Source organism: Pinus tabuliformis, chromosome X, assembly GCF_031772625.1.
Source record: "Pinus tabuliformis cultivar Carrire ecotype Pingquan chromosome X, CPIR1, whole genome shotgun sequence".
Lineage (NCBI taxonomy): Eukaryota > Viridiplantae > Streptophyta > Pinopsida > Pinales > Pinaceae > Pinus > Pinus tabuliformis.
Window position 1 is genome coordinate 1,639,787,587 of NC_142308.1, and position 15,095 is coordinate 1,639,802,681.

Here is a 15,095-nt window from a genome sequence, read left to right on the forward strand (position 1 = left end):
CTTTTTATTTTATATACTTAATACATATTTATATTTATAAATATGTTATATATATATATATATATATATATGTTTTTCAAAGTTTGTTTTGTATTGAAATATCAAATATTTACATCAAATTCACTAATTTTATCATCTCTAGCTTATTACCTTCGAAAGCAAATGAGAGACAGTAAAATATAGAATCATTACCTATCAAAATGAGATTCAACTGACTATTCAAAATATGAGAATCAAAAGGATTGTGCTGCCCCACATGGGGAAACCAACAAAAAGAACAAAAATGGGAAGTCTTTGGAGACTACAGAGTTTGAGACAATAAGTAAAATAAGCTAAAGATAAACTCTAAGAGGAACCTATCAATAGCCCTGATGGGAAATCATGTAGAGTAAAAACTAAAATGATAAAATGTAGGGAACCTACGCATCAAGAGGAAAATTGAGTATTGAGGTTGACAAGCTACTCCTTGGCGTTGCATGGAGTAGTTTTGAACTACCCTACCTAGGAAAAGAGGTCTTATAACCTAGGGCAAGTTGTGAAGAAGTGGAAACATTATTTGATGGGAAAGGAGGCAGTAATTCACAAGGATCACTAGCCAGTATAACACCTTCTATCCCAAAATAAGCTACAATGGACTAGGCATTACAAGTGGATGGAATTTCTATTGCAGTTTCATTTAATGATCAAGTGTAAGAAGCACAACACAAACAAGTTTTCCGACATGTTTTGAAGGCCACCCACATCAAATATCATGTGCAAAACATCTAACAAAATAGACATAATAAGAGGCCCATTTTGATCACTGAAGGAAGACCAAAGGACTGAATCTAACAGTGGCACCATCTGGGATGGTAGCTCCTTGGAGGTGCCAAGAATTGTAGATCTCTGGGAACATGCAGATTAGTGCCTCATCGATTGGACAATATGGTCAAATAGCCGCAAACTCAAAACAGCTCATACCAATCCAAAAACATATACATACTGCAACCTGTACATAAACAAATACTGAAAACTAAAATGCTGCCTCAGGTAGCTTATTTATGTACAAATCTAACCTACTTTGCTACAAAATTGATAGATCAAGTAATGTTGTAATGCCAGATCAACCAATCAAGTAACTGTGACAAGGATGTTGCTTGGAAGTGCTTGAACCAGGACATAAATGTAAATGTTGACAGCCATGCATGCATAAACTGAATTTCACTGTGTGAAAGACAATTTGACTTACCATTCAAACTAAAAAAAATTCCATGTACGCTGTTATAGGATCGAAGAAACTAGACTTTGTTTGCTACCCCAACTCATTAACATATGCTCTCGGCTGGATATTGTCACAACCTTGCTGTAAATCATAACATCCTTCAATCCAACCATCCAAGGGTAGCCTTACCTTTTCTTCCTTAGGAGGAGGGAGGGTTTCCAAGAACTATTTAGGGTCTTGGAAATCATAAGATTCAATTTGAACATCCAATAGTTCAATTTCATTTTCTAATCTTTCAACCACTAAGCCAAGAAACAATATTTACTTTTAGGTGTGAGTCGACTGGATTTCAAACTAAGAAACAATGATGTTGAAAAACTCTGATCAATCTGAAATTTTGCTAACTCGTGCCTTAAAATCAATAAAATTTCACTAGATAACGAATTTGCCACATACCCTGTCATCGGTGATTACCATCAACATTCTGAAATCTGAATTTTTTGGCAGTGAAGTCAAAGCTCAGGATCTTGAACAGTGGAGTCATCAGGTAGATGATTTCAGCCTTCATATATGTCTGACTGTTGTCCAGCATCAACAATCATATCTGCAACTTGAACGATCTTTCCTGGATAAGATCTGTTACCTCGTCCCCGAAAATGGTGCCAAAATGTTAGCACTCAAAATTAACCTCAAGGCTGAGAAAAGGCAACTCTGAGGTAACCACATACCAAGCTTCGATCTGGCATCTAAGCCCTGCCAGAACAAAGAGGGCTCTCTCTTTGCCAACAAGGTGTGTGTTAACAGGAAAAGTGTCTATTCAGAATGACCCTATCCCACTAAGGTGTGACAGTGACCTTAGAAACAAACAGAGAAAACTACTTTTGTATTCTTCTTTATGAACTATAAACGAAGAGGGATAGGATGAACCAACCTGTGTCTTGCGCTAGTCCTTTGATCCAATCTCTCTCCTCTTTGACAGCGTCCAGCTACCTGCTCCCTTACTTGCCCAGCTTCACCAAGTACCTGCAAGATCACAGAAGAAGGAAACTATACAAAGACATGGGTTTATATTCATAAAAAACTTAGGATCAGATTTAAGCTAAACATACAAATGTAACAAACATCAATGATACACAAGCATGTAAGAGAAACTCAAATAGTTTTATTGATATAACAAGAAGATCCAGGAGGAGTTACAACCGATGATTCCTGATCCAGCATCAACCTCCCAGCAAAGAAGCCCCTCTTCACCTCCAACAAAGCATAAATCACCCAATACTCTGATATCTATCTCAAAACCAACAACAATTCTTTGCAATGTACAAAATTCCAGCCTCTGGATCTCTGGTATGAGGGATCCATATATAGATGTATGCAAGGAGGATGAGTCATCTTATGATTTGACTAGTGGCTTCTCTCTGTCAGTTCTTGCTTCCACTTGGAGACTAAGAGCCTCTTACTCATCCTTGGTCGAACTCAGTGAGGCAAGTGTCATTGGAGAAGATTCTGGAAGCTTCCATTGTCTTTCCACCTCGTGGAATGGCACTGCCATTTGTCATTTCCCGCTCAACGCACCATGGTAGTGCATTTAGGTGCGTTGCAACGCACCTAGCTAGTGTATTTGGGTGCTATGCAACGTAGGTAGCCAGTGGAGCAGCTGAAATGATCCTGATTTGACTGATTCTGAGCAATTTTTGGTGGAGAACTTCTTGGAGAAGCTGTAATTTGTTGACCTTGTTCCTTTAGGGGTCGAAACAACACTTTTAGGGACTTAGGATCCCTTGGTTTATGGACGTTTCATGCTTAGAGCTGTAAGGCACAAAAATGTCTATAACAGTTGCCCCCTAAAGTATGAGGTCGTTTATCGGGTGAAATGCTTTATTAGGAGGATCCGAAGTTCTTTCAATGCTGGGAGGAGACCTGTAATAAGATACAATACAGTACATTATCTTCATACTGTTTTCATGATCTAGCTGAGGCGGGCATTCCCATGCTCAACTTTATAAATTCATTTTCATGTACATAGGATAGACAATCGTCTGATGGTAGACTGATGATTCTGATAGAGCCATCATCCTTTTGGTAGGATGATTATCTGTGCTGCAATGTTGTACATTTCAATGTCTTTATTTTCCTAAATATATATCATAGCCCGGATGGATGAAACTAGATCGGGGTCTTCAATCTTGTCCGATCTTTACTCGAAGTACAAGTCTATCCATGTGAGAAATGTTTTGAAGTCGAACATGGAAATACATTGCTTGATTACCAGTCAATGATGTAAATTGTTAACAAGCGCGAGAGGAATCACCGATAATGATGATGACCCTCAAGGTACTGCAGTACAATTCACGTGGTGTGAATAAAGGACTTGGCGTCGAACACCACGCAAAATCTTTCGGTCGAAGGTCATTGATGTATACCTGTCACCGGAAGTGAGAAACTTGCCATTGAGGCATGCAAGCTTCAAAGTACTGAATGGGGTGTTCCTAGATCAACTTCTTGGATAATGAGCTGATGTCGACAAGAAGCGATCCATCAAAGGAGGGCCTTAATGAATCCCACATCAATGACACGAAATGGAGCAAATGATTTTGATGGAGGTGAAAACGATCTGATGATATATGGTTCAGGATGGCGGTCATGAAAGAATGAAGTATAATGTATGGTAGTGGATGGGACACAGGTGACTTCTCTGGATGACTTCTCTTGAACATGTCGGTGACACTTATGTGATGGATTGGTAGCATTTACCCCAAATGTGGATGGTATAGCGTGACCATGGTGATGTGACCGGTTAATGAAACAACCCAAACCGACTCGGACACGGAGTGGAAGTGTCATGTTCAAGAGCGACTTGCTACCAATAAATATTCTTTGAGTTTTCTTCCTAATTTTTCCCCAGTCATTGCTGACCAGTACCTCTTTATTTTTGTCAAGCTTGAGGAGGATAACATATGCTTGTTCTATAATTTTCCCTTCGGGCAAACCCATCGCTATGTTTTAACGAGCCTAACGATAATGAAACTCGTTCTCGTCTAAAGACAAGTTTGTCGCTATTAATCTTTTTAACGAGTTTAACGACAAAGATAACTCGGTCCTTCTCATTTTTAGAGAGTCTGAAAAGGTACGTAAAGGTAACTCCAAAATTCATTTTTTGTCATCTAATCCCTAAAGTCCGAAAAAGTATAAAACAATACAGAAGGGATGAATTTTCGATAGTTTTAACGAGCCGAACAAAACAAGCACTCGATCTTTTTGTGCAATAATCCCTCAGGTCCAAAAAGATTAAAATCTAGAGGAGGGATAGCACTTCCCGTCGCTTTAACGAGCTGGAAGGCCAAAACTCGGCAATCTTTTCATATTTTACGAGTCAGTTGAAAAGAGCTTAAAGAAGACTCGTCTTTTGAGGAACGAGTGATAAAATGGGTAGCAGCTGATTCCAGGTAAGGTTTGGAATTTTCCAATTACGGCAGTGTCACAAGGATGGCTAGTGAAATCACTCTTCGCAGCTGTTCCTAAAAATGGGTAAACAATCAAATGGAGGTGAATGATCGGCCAATGAAAAAGTGGAGGTGATGGTGCAAACACGACCAAGGCTTTAATGGCTGAAATGTTACATTCACGGTGGTTATTTACCGGGGAATAGTTCATTTTTTTAACGAGCTTAAACGTGGGTGGAAACATTTTCTCATGTCTTATGTTTATTTTTTAACGAGCTTGAACTATGCGCTAAAACTGCTCGATTAATCCAGTCATATGATAAGAATGTCTCATATAAAAATGGCAATTTTTATATTTTTGCCCCACATCCTTTCTTTATGCAAGTTAGGTGACGACTAATCCTACGAGTTTAAAGGGTTAGAGGTCCTAAAAATTTAAAAAATAAATAGCCGCCCCTTGCTTGCACTCCAAAAGGTTTGCATGCCCCCAGGTATAAAATATGGTTTCAAGGTTACCCCTCAATTTGCAGACAAAACATTTGTTCTATCAGGAGAGGCCTACCTCTTACAGGTTACCAAAGATTGTCTTATTCACGTTGCGAATGAAACATTTCTTCGGCGATGTCTACCGAGATAAACAAAGGTGAGCGACGATGCCCGCCAACTCACATAACTTTGACAAGAGAATCTTATTCTAGAATAACCCCTCTTCCACTAACGGACGGGGTACAGACTAGTCATATTCTCCCGCGGAAACCTACCCTATACCCGAAGTTTTCCTGCCGAAGCAGACCAGGACGCATGCCCCCTGGGTTTCAGTCATATCCCTCCGAATTACTCGCGCTTATCGGGAGGACGGACTGGGGATTGAGACATTTCTTGCATGAAGAGACCATTTAGGGATGGTATATGACTATTTGCTATGCGTGATCCGGGAAATGAAAGCTGGTCCACGAGCTTGACCACTCTTCCTTCGTGCGGAAAACACATTACTCTAAAGAGTGAGGAGACGATGGCTCCCATGCAATAAATATAGTCTCGTCCAAGGAGTAGGTTATAATCCAAGGGTCCTTGAACTACCATTACGTTCATGCGAACTGTCTTCCTTCTCAATGTTATGGGCACATCGGGAAGGATCCCTAAAGGTCGACTGGTTCCTTTATCAAAGCCTGTCAGATTTCTCATCTCAGGCAAAAGCGATGGCGAACCAAGCGCTTTCCAAGCAGTAGAGGAAAGGATACTCACAGAAGCCCCCTCATCTATGATGGTACCAACCATGACCATTCTATATATTTTAACGATAATTCAGAATGGTATACTTGCTGGTAAACGGGGTCTCCCTAGTTGATTCCAGTCGAAGGAGACAACTAGGTTGCTTGGAGGTGGGACCGAGTAGACGGCCGGGTATGGCTCTGACGAACTTCCTTCCTGCAGTAAAGGAATGGGTAGATTGCCCCCATGTTCGTCGGAGTCTGTGTTGATGAAGAGAATTTGGACGGTGTCATCCTTGTTCTCTTCAGTGACTGTATCATCCGAAGATAAAACCTCTGAAGGCAAGACCGGGTCAACTGCCGCCTCGACCTTTTGACTTTCGTCTGGTATGGATCCAGTTGGTTTATCTTCAATGATAGGCACTTCAGCCGACCACCTGAGCGGGCCAGCTGGATTCTCAACTAGTGACGGACTCGGCAAGAGTTTTTTATATCCAGGAGGAAGTCGTAACGGTGAAACCGGACGATCATCCAAAACTCTTTTCGCTTCGTCTAAGAAGGGACAACGGTGGACGGCATGCTTGCCTTCGCACAATTTATAGGGAAATCTAGCTTTCCCTTTTTGTCCTGGGGCTTCACTTTCACTAGTTGACGATGTGCTTTCAACATGATCACCAGAGGTTGATGACACCAGACTGTGCAAACGAGGAGACCAGTCCCTTATTTTTTTTTTCTCCGTAAAAGACTAGCTAAGCATTATATTATATGTACAAGAAAAATTTACAAACAGCAAGACATGCCTTCCAGGGCCTGCAGTAGCACCCTGGGAATCCTGACCATAGACCTAAAAGTTCCCTCGCAGGGGCAGCTTCGCCAAAACCATCCAGAACTTTCCATGACAACAAAAGCTCCCACACAGGGGCAGCACCGGACCTAGTTCTCAAAACAGAAGCAGAAAATATCAGACTCTCTGAGGAGCAACATTGTATAGACCAGACACATGACTGCCCACGCAGGGGCTTACTGCTAAGATATACTGACTCGTAGACCAGACAGATGTGAGCATGACAGAGTCACTAGTGTCAGCTATCAGCTTAGACCACCCAGAATTGAGACTTGACCAGAGACTCGACAGAATTAAACAAGGCAGAGATACAAGTATCAACTGCCAGCAAACATTACCAAATAACAAGAGCAAAATACACGCGGCTGCGCTAGTCCTGGAGACGAGCTGAAGATGGAAGGAGGGCCGCGAGATGTGCATCCGCCTTTTCACCGAGGCTCTTGTCTTCGACCACGTACGCCCAACCATCACCCTCTGCTCGTCCTTCCCACATTTTCCTCCATATCTCTTCGTTGACGCCTGGAGGGGCTGGCCCCACTGGAGGAAAGAGGTCTTGCGAACTGTCCTTTTCCTTAGCCGCTTGCTCTCCAGTAACAATTTCCTTGCCCGGGCCTTCCATTTGCTTCTCCAGCAAGCCCTGAGGGATGTCATCCCCATTGCCTTCCGGAATTTTGGTAAACAGGACTGATATGTGGGCATTAACGCCTGCGTTGTCCTCAGAGCTTTGCAGGGTGAATACCACAGAGCCAAAGGAAGGAAGCTCCGGTTTCCCTTCACTGGAACTCCCGACCTCCACGAAATGTCTAATGGGTAGCGGGGTTGCCCGGGCTCGCCTATGACAATAACAGCAGCAGCAGTGGTGATGCTCATCTGCTGCAGGGGTTCGTGAGGAGGACCCTCTCGATGGACCCCTTCTGCTGGGCTGTCGTTCTCGAATTTTAACCATGATGAATCTGATGCTTCCTCTGTATGCTTGAGGGTGAGCTTGAAATCGGTTGCAGAACCAATTCCTTTCCAAATCGCTCTCTGGTGCCCAACCCTCACCTTGAATTCCTCCCCTTGGTAGCAGACTATTCCATTTCCAGAACTGTCACTGCAAATTTGCCAATTGCCTTCTCCTTCCAATCCAGCGACAAGGATGGCAATAGAGACAGGTTTCCAAGCCGCAGGGTGATGAAAACTTCCGCGGCCGCAGCCCTCTGTGCTTCCGCACCCACCAACTCTCCTCAGACCAGAATTCCTTGCCCGACCCATCAAGCTTGTAATATGCTGCTTCATTCCCTCGTCGCAGGCGCTCATTAACTTCGCCCTGCTCCTCCATCTACCTCGCCTCTCCGCCATTAATTGCATTAACAGTGTAAGGGGCTCATTTATCATATGACGGCCTTCTCCGGGTAGCCGTGGGGTTAACACGGGGCAGTCCATGCGTAGCATGTGGCTCGCCCGTCCTTATCAATCCAACACCCGCATCCGGGGGAGACCAGTCCCTTATTATCCGAGGGATGCAAGGAAAATCTCTATGAAAGTGGCCTCCTTTGCAAATGACACATGGCGATTTAGGCCTGGTCGGTGCAGTGTGTGGATTTTCGTTAGACGACACTCATTTTTCCCCATTCGCCTTTGGCTCCTTCTTCTTCTTCTCTTTATTCTTCTTTTCCTTCTTCTCCTTAGGAACTTGACTTTTTGCTTTACCAGCCCCATCAAGCGAAGAGGAAGGAGGAGAGGAAGAATTAGAGGAAGTAGAAGGTTGGTGGGCAACTCTGGACTCGTCTAATTGCTGATTCGATTGTTCAGGAATAGTGGTGTTCTGAACGACATTGGTTGAGAAGAGCCATACCGGCAAGCCAATTGTCAGTCCTGGAAGCGACAAGGTGGCCATATGGGGTGCACCAACATCTCCCCAAGAGGAGAAGGGACTAGGATTTCCACCAAGGGGAATTCCTTGGTTGGTGGACTCCATTTTCTCAACCTAAGATCAACGTAGGAAAGGGGTAATGAATATTCCGTTTAAAATAAATTTTTAGACGCTTTGACACAACTTGTTTTTTCAGTTTTTAAGAGTCGAGAAAAAACAAAAGATGACTCTAGTCTCCTTCGATTTTTAATGAGCCTGAAGTGACAAGTGCTCAGATGGACCTTTTCCGTTAAGGAGTCTGAAAAGGAACGAAAGGGACTGCTCTGGAGATCTAGGTAGAGGGAGTACCAAACCAATCACAAAACTGCAGAATACTTTTTACGGTACGGCAGTCAATCTTCCCGAATGCTGTGTTCGGTGCATTGTGATCAGTAGGGCGGCCGACACGGCTTCCTATGGATAAAAGGTTTTAAGCCTATAAGGGTCTCCCAATATATACTCGAAGGTATATGGGAGCACAAGTCCATACTGGCACTTATCGTCTCAAAGTGGAGGAATCACCCAACCATCAGTGAGGACAACAGTTACCAGGCTTTACGACGCCGGAATACGTCTCTAGCCTAGACCTCTAAATGTTGTGCGTTAAGTTCCAAAGCGTTGTTAGGTTCATTGAATTTATTTTAAGTTGATCTTTCTTATGAAGTTTGCCTTTTGGGTTCACCACGAGATGTAGATGTAATTCCTAAAATGCAATCTAAAGATGATAAGCAAACTTTTATCTCTTTTCAGCAATGAAAATCCTAGCTACAAGGGGAAAAGAAAGACACAATCTTTTCACAAAGAGCAAAGAGCACACTGTAAATGCACTTTCCTAAATCAAGCCAAACAGACTGTCAACATGCAAATGCACATGTGCATGTATTTTTTTTTCACTTTCTTAATATTGATGCCTAAGAAGAAAGTTGATGTACAAATCTGAATTTGCTTTCAAGTGACAAACACAAACAAGCTTCTTTTTGAAATCAAAAGGTAGAGATGATTACGACACTTTATGATTTTGAAATAAATACTCGTTTCGACACTAGAAAGTTACAAATTCAAACCAAAGGCAAAAGTAAAAGCATAATCGACTGTCAACAGCAAATAAATTTTCTCCTATGATCAAAATCGACACTTGCGACAGATCTAAATCAAAGGACGACAGTATGACTATTCTACTTTTGCAATGGAAACTGTAAATGATGTAACAAACACACAAAAACATCTACAGTATTTTTGTACAAAGGAGGTGGAATTACGGCAAGGAAAAGGGGTTTTTAAATAGACACATACACTGATCACAGGCTGCAAAAATTAGAGACAAAACTGAAAAAATGAAGCAAAGAACCTCAACTGCACAAGGCTAGGCTGATCAGCGCACCTGTTACACAGAGAAACTGCATTGCAACGCAGGTAGCCCTCTCGGGAAGTGCGTTGAAATGCAGAACCTCTTCACAGAGCCTGCGCTGGGGCAGAAGCGAGAATTCTATCCGGGTTCTCGGTCACGGTTTGCAGTTTAATCTATGGTTTTTGGCCGAGTAAAAGCAATCAGTAATGCACAATCAGAGGGTAGATTTAAAGAAGGTCTAAGAGCTATCACAAAGGGCAATCAGATCATTTGTGAATCAGATGTTCAAATCATAAACAGATCCAGTGAATGGATTGAAGTAGCAGATGTCTACTTTGCATTTGTTAATGGCAAATGCAGTTCGATTGCTACTTCTAAGTTTATGAAACAAACAACAAGAGAAACACAAACAAACTAACTAGACACGATCGTCCCCAACGGAGTCGCCATTTGTTAACGGGAAAAGTGTCTATTCAGAACGACCCTATCCCACTAAGGTGTGACAGTGACCTTAGAAACAAACAGAGAAAACTACTTTTGTATTCTTCTTTATGAACTATAAACGAAGAGGGATAGGATGAACCAACCTGTGTCTTGCGCTAGTCCTTTGATCCAATCTCTCTCCTCTTTGACAGCTTCCAGCTACCTGCTCCCTTACTTGCCCAGCTTCACCAAGTACCTGCAAGATCACAGAAGAAGGAAAATATACAAAGACATGGGTTTATATTCATAAAAAGCTTAGGATCAGATTTAAGCTAAACATACAAATGTAACAAACATCAATGATACACAAGCATGTAGGAGAAACTCAAATAGTTTTATTGATATAACAAGAAGATCCAGGAGGAGTTACAACCGATGATTCCTGATCCAGCATCAACCTCCCAGCAAAGAAGCCCCTCTTCACCTCCAACAAAGCATAAATGACCTAATACTCTGATATCTATCTCAAAACCAACAACAATTCTTTGCAATGTACAAAATTCCAGCCTTTGGATCTCTGGGATGAGGGATCCATATATAGATGTATGCAAGGAGGATGAGTCAGCTTATGATTTGACTAGTGGCTTCTCTCTGTCAGTTCTTGCTTCCACTTGGAGACTGAGAGCCTCTTACTCATCCTTGGTCGAACTCAGTGAGGCAAGTGTCATTGGAGAAGATTCTGGAAGCTTCCATTGTCTTTCCACCTCGCGGAATGGCACTACTATTTGTCATTTCCCACTCAACGCACCCTGGTAGTGCATTTAGGTGCGTTGCAACGCACCTAGCTAGTGTATTTGGGTGCTATGCAACGCAGCTAGCCAGTGGAGGAGCTGAAATGATCCTGATTTGACTGATTCTGAGCAGTTTTTGGTGGAGAACTTCTGGGAGAAGCTGTAATTTGTTGACCTTGTTCCTTTAGGGGTCGGAACAACACTTTTAGGGACTTAGGATCCCTTGGTTTATGGACATTTCATGCTTAGAGCTGCAAGGCACAAAAATATCTATAACAGTGTGGCTGCAATAAATGAAATTTTAGGCTAGCTATGGAGTGCGGGGACTTGTTTTGAAAGGTTTTGGGTCGAAACAATAGGAGAAAGGACAATTGGGATATAGAATCGATGCCAGTTTCTGCCGGAAAACTTGGGGCAAAGTAAGTGCCATATTCAGCTAGACAGAAGATTGCAAATGTGAGAAGAATAGGGGAGAAAGCCCACTGTCCTGCAGGCATCAAACAAGGGATGAATCTACAATAGCAACGTTAGAAGAAAGAGAAACACGAGGTTACTCAACAGAGCATCTAGTAAAGGATGAATTCTGCAAAGATAACCATTACATCTAACAGTAAAATAATCATGAAAGGAGCATCATAGGGGATGGATTCCTAACACATCTCTTAGATAATGCTGTAACAAGGTAGAGAAAACAAAATATGTAAGTGAATTACAGGAAACGTATACTAAACAGTAAACACCATGATGGATCACAGGTCCAAAGGGCAAAAATGCTTTATTAAAATTATATTCAGGAAAACTTTATATAGTGCCAAGCAGCCTCTCTCTACTTCCAAAATCGAACCTCTATCTTTTAAAAATAATCATATATATACCCTATTACATATTAATTATGAATTCCTAAACATAGGAATCAAAATAATTATAATAGAAAAGACAAACAAACACCTGAATATATTTTTATGCAGTCAAATAAAATAAATCTAACTTATAACTAAGGAATTAAATCACAACAAAACAGAACAATTGATTTGTTACCACAAGTCGAATTTCCTGCCTAAGTTTGTTTTGGAACATCACTGGAAATCAGGGATAATCTGGGTTGTTGATCAAGTCATCCTCCACCTGCACTCTGTAGATGCTTTGGATTCCTAAAATATTTGCCATTTGTTCATTGAATGTTTTGAATACTTCCACCTCTCCTTCAAAAGCTCAATGTTGTTGATTTCATAGCTAAAATACTTGCCATCGATTCCTAGAAAATATGAATGTCCAGGAGGAGATGTGAAGTCAGCTCTATGAAGGGAAACACCAGCGTAGTCAGCCCCTCTTGGCACATAAGGCCTATTGATCTCATTGAGATGATTTTGCTCTAAAACACGTTCTCTTGTTTTGTTCTCTGATAGCATAAATATTCAAGCCCTGGATCTACCCCACAATAATCAATATTAGATAACAACCCGTTCCTCATAGGCAATGGATCAGCAAGAGGTAGGGCCTGCCTCTGATACGCAGAAGCATATGGATCTGATGCTTGCAAAGCATAAGCATCAAGCAATGGTGCACGCTGAGGCAATATTGTGTCAGGTCGATATAATGGAACTTGGGGAACCTGATCAACAAATGGTACACGTCTTGCTGCCCCAACATTATCACAAACAGGTTTCCCAGGCCTACTGTATCATGGACCATGAGAGTTTGAGGACCACAAGAGTTCTAAAAAGGTACTGATCGAATCAGCTGGGACAACTTTTTAACCTGTTCTGTGTTCAGTTGAAACTTGAACTTGTTTTTCCCATAGTAATTATCTTTAATCGCCCCTTGAATTTTTTCTCCAGAAATGGCAAGAATTTCTTCTGAATACGGAAGCGTATCTAGGCTGGAAAAGTCTTCTTCGAAGTCTTGAATGCATCAGGTTCAAGTTCATATCCACCTTTACCTGCAGTCTTGTATATTCCATACATCAAACAAAGGTTGAAGTCATACAAAAAGAGCCACATTCCATTCATAACCTTCTCAACAAGCTCCTTGTGTGCCTGAGGCAACCCAAAAACATGATAATGGAAACCTGTCGACCATGACCCTTTCTTTTAGAAATGCCTTCATTGATTCCAGGAATTCCACCCCATGTGAGGTGCCCTACTCAACTCATTGTCTAACAGACTTCTTGGATTAGAGCTAGCATGAGCGAAAGAGTAGTGTGAGGCCAAGCGGGTACCTAAAGAACCTTGTTTTTTAGAATGGCCCTACGCGTAGTGTCAAAGGGCTACACACAGCGCCATAGTCCAGAAGCGCAATGCCACAGCCAGGAGCACAGTGCCACACTCCAGATTGGCTTGGCTGTCGATCTTTTGACTTGCTTTCAATGTTTTGACTGGTGTGTTGTGGATGCAGGGGCGCTGAGATTTTGAGCTGAGCTGGGACTTTGTTCTCATCGTAAGAATGACAAAACAAACAAGAATCCTTGGAACCAATATGGAAGTTTCAATTCCTGCAATTTTTCTTCTTTCTTTCTCAATTTTTCTGCCTTCTCCTCTGCCAATTTTTTTATGAAACTAAGGAATTGAGCAAAGCAAGTTTCTCAGTGTTGTAGCAACACTGTCCTCTCTTCTCACATCATGTCGGGACTCTGCAAAAGCTTTGAATCTCTGAAGCTCTGGCAGCACAACTACCTCAAAATCTGGTCTGTCCCTGTGCCACATCTCAACACATTTTAATGCAAGTTTGGCTAGCTCCATAGCTTCCCTAATAGGCCAATCTATAATAGATTGATCCAGAATATTTTTGAACGAGCCCCTCTCGATAGCCCTTTCCACATCATGAGCAATCCCCATTGGTTTTCTAGCAGTCAATAATTGGAGGAGTACTACTCCAAAAGCATAGAGATCGGACTTGGTTCCAAGTATCCCTGTTCGCTGATACTCTGGGTCAATATAACAAAATGTGCCTGAGGTTGTGGTGTTCCTGTACAGTGTAAGACTACCTGAGACCATTGGAGGAACAAGCTTGGCCAGGCCCACATCACCTATTTTGCTCACAAAGTTCTGATCAAGCAAAAATATTTGTTGGTTTTAGGTCACGATGAACTAATGGCCTAGGCTTGGAACTATGTAAATAGAGCAACCCAGTGGCTATTTCTGAAGCAATACTAAATCGTGTATATCATGGAAGAGGTGGTGTTGCTCCATTGCGAAATAAATGATCCTCCAAACTTCCATTTGACATATATTCATATACCAAACATCCAAGCTCTGGACAAGCTCCAACCAGCAAAACTATATGGGGATGTTTTATACGGCTAAGAACTTCAACCTCTTGTTGAAATTGTTTCCACCCTTGTGTAGCATCTAGGCAAAGAGCCTTGACAACCACTAGGCTATTATCCAATGTACACTTGTAGACAGACCCATATGAGATGTAAGTAAACATTGAATGAACATCTATAAATCTTCAAGTAATTCCTCTCTAGGACCATGAAACCAGCAGCTGTAAACTTTTCACCAGCAATATCCCTATCAACAATGTACAATGCCCTCTGCATAGGGTATCTCTTTCAATCAAAGCAGAGAAATGAGCTCGCCATATGTTGAGATGAGGATTAGCAGCATGGTAATAAACCTCAAATACCATGTTCTCTTCTTCTCTATCACAATCCAGCCACAAGACCAGCCACTAACCTCTCCTAGCTTCCTCTGGATCATTCAATACCTGAACTGCTGCATGGGAGGCCTTTGAGTCAACCATTCATTCAGTCATATCTTTTGATCTGGGAGCCGGTTTTGGCAGTGTGATATACCACTGGAAAGCTATTTCCGAGCTTCTCCTGATAAACATGCTTATGACATTTTTTGTGCTAAATATCATGTGCAAAACATCTAACAAAATAGACATAATAGGAGGCCCATTTTGATCACTAAAGGAAGACCAAAGGATTGACTCT

The 15,095-nt window shown here is 41.9% G+C and overlaps 2 pseudogenes; both read right to left on the reverse strand.

Annotated features, from left to right (window-relative positions):
* Window positions 1–12,241: 12,241 nt before the first annotated feature.
* On the reverse strand, window positions 12,242–13,590 carry LOC149146315 (uncharacterized; annotated as a pseudogene).
* A 120-nt stretch (window positions 13,591–13,710) lies between these two features.
* Window positions 13,711–14,584, reverse strand: LOC149146316 (U-box domain-containing protein 34-like; annotated as a pseudogene).
* Window positions 14,585–15,095: the final 511 nt, after the last annotated feature.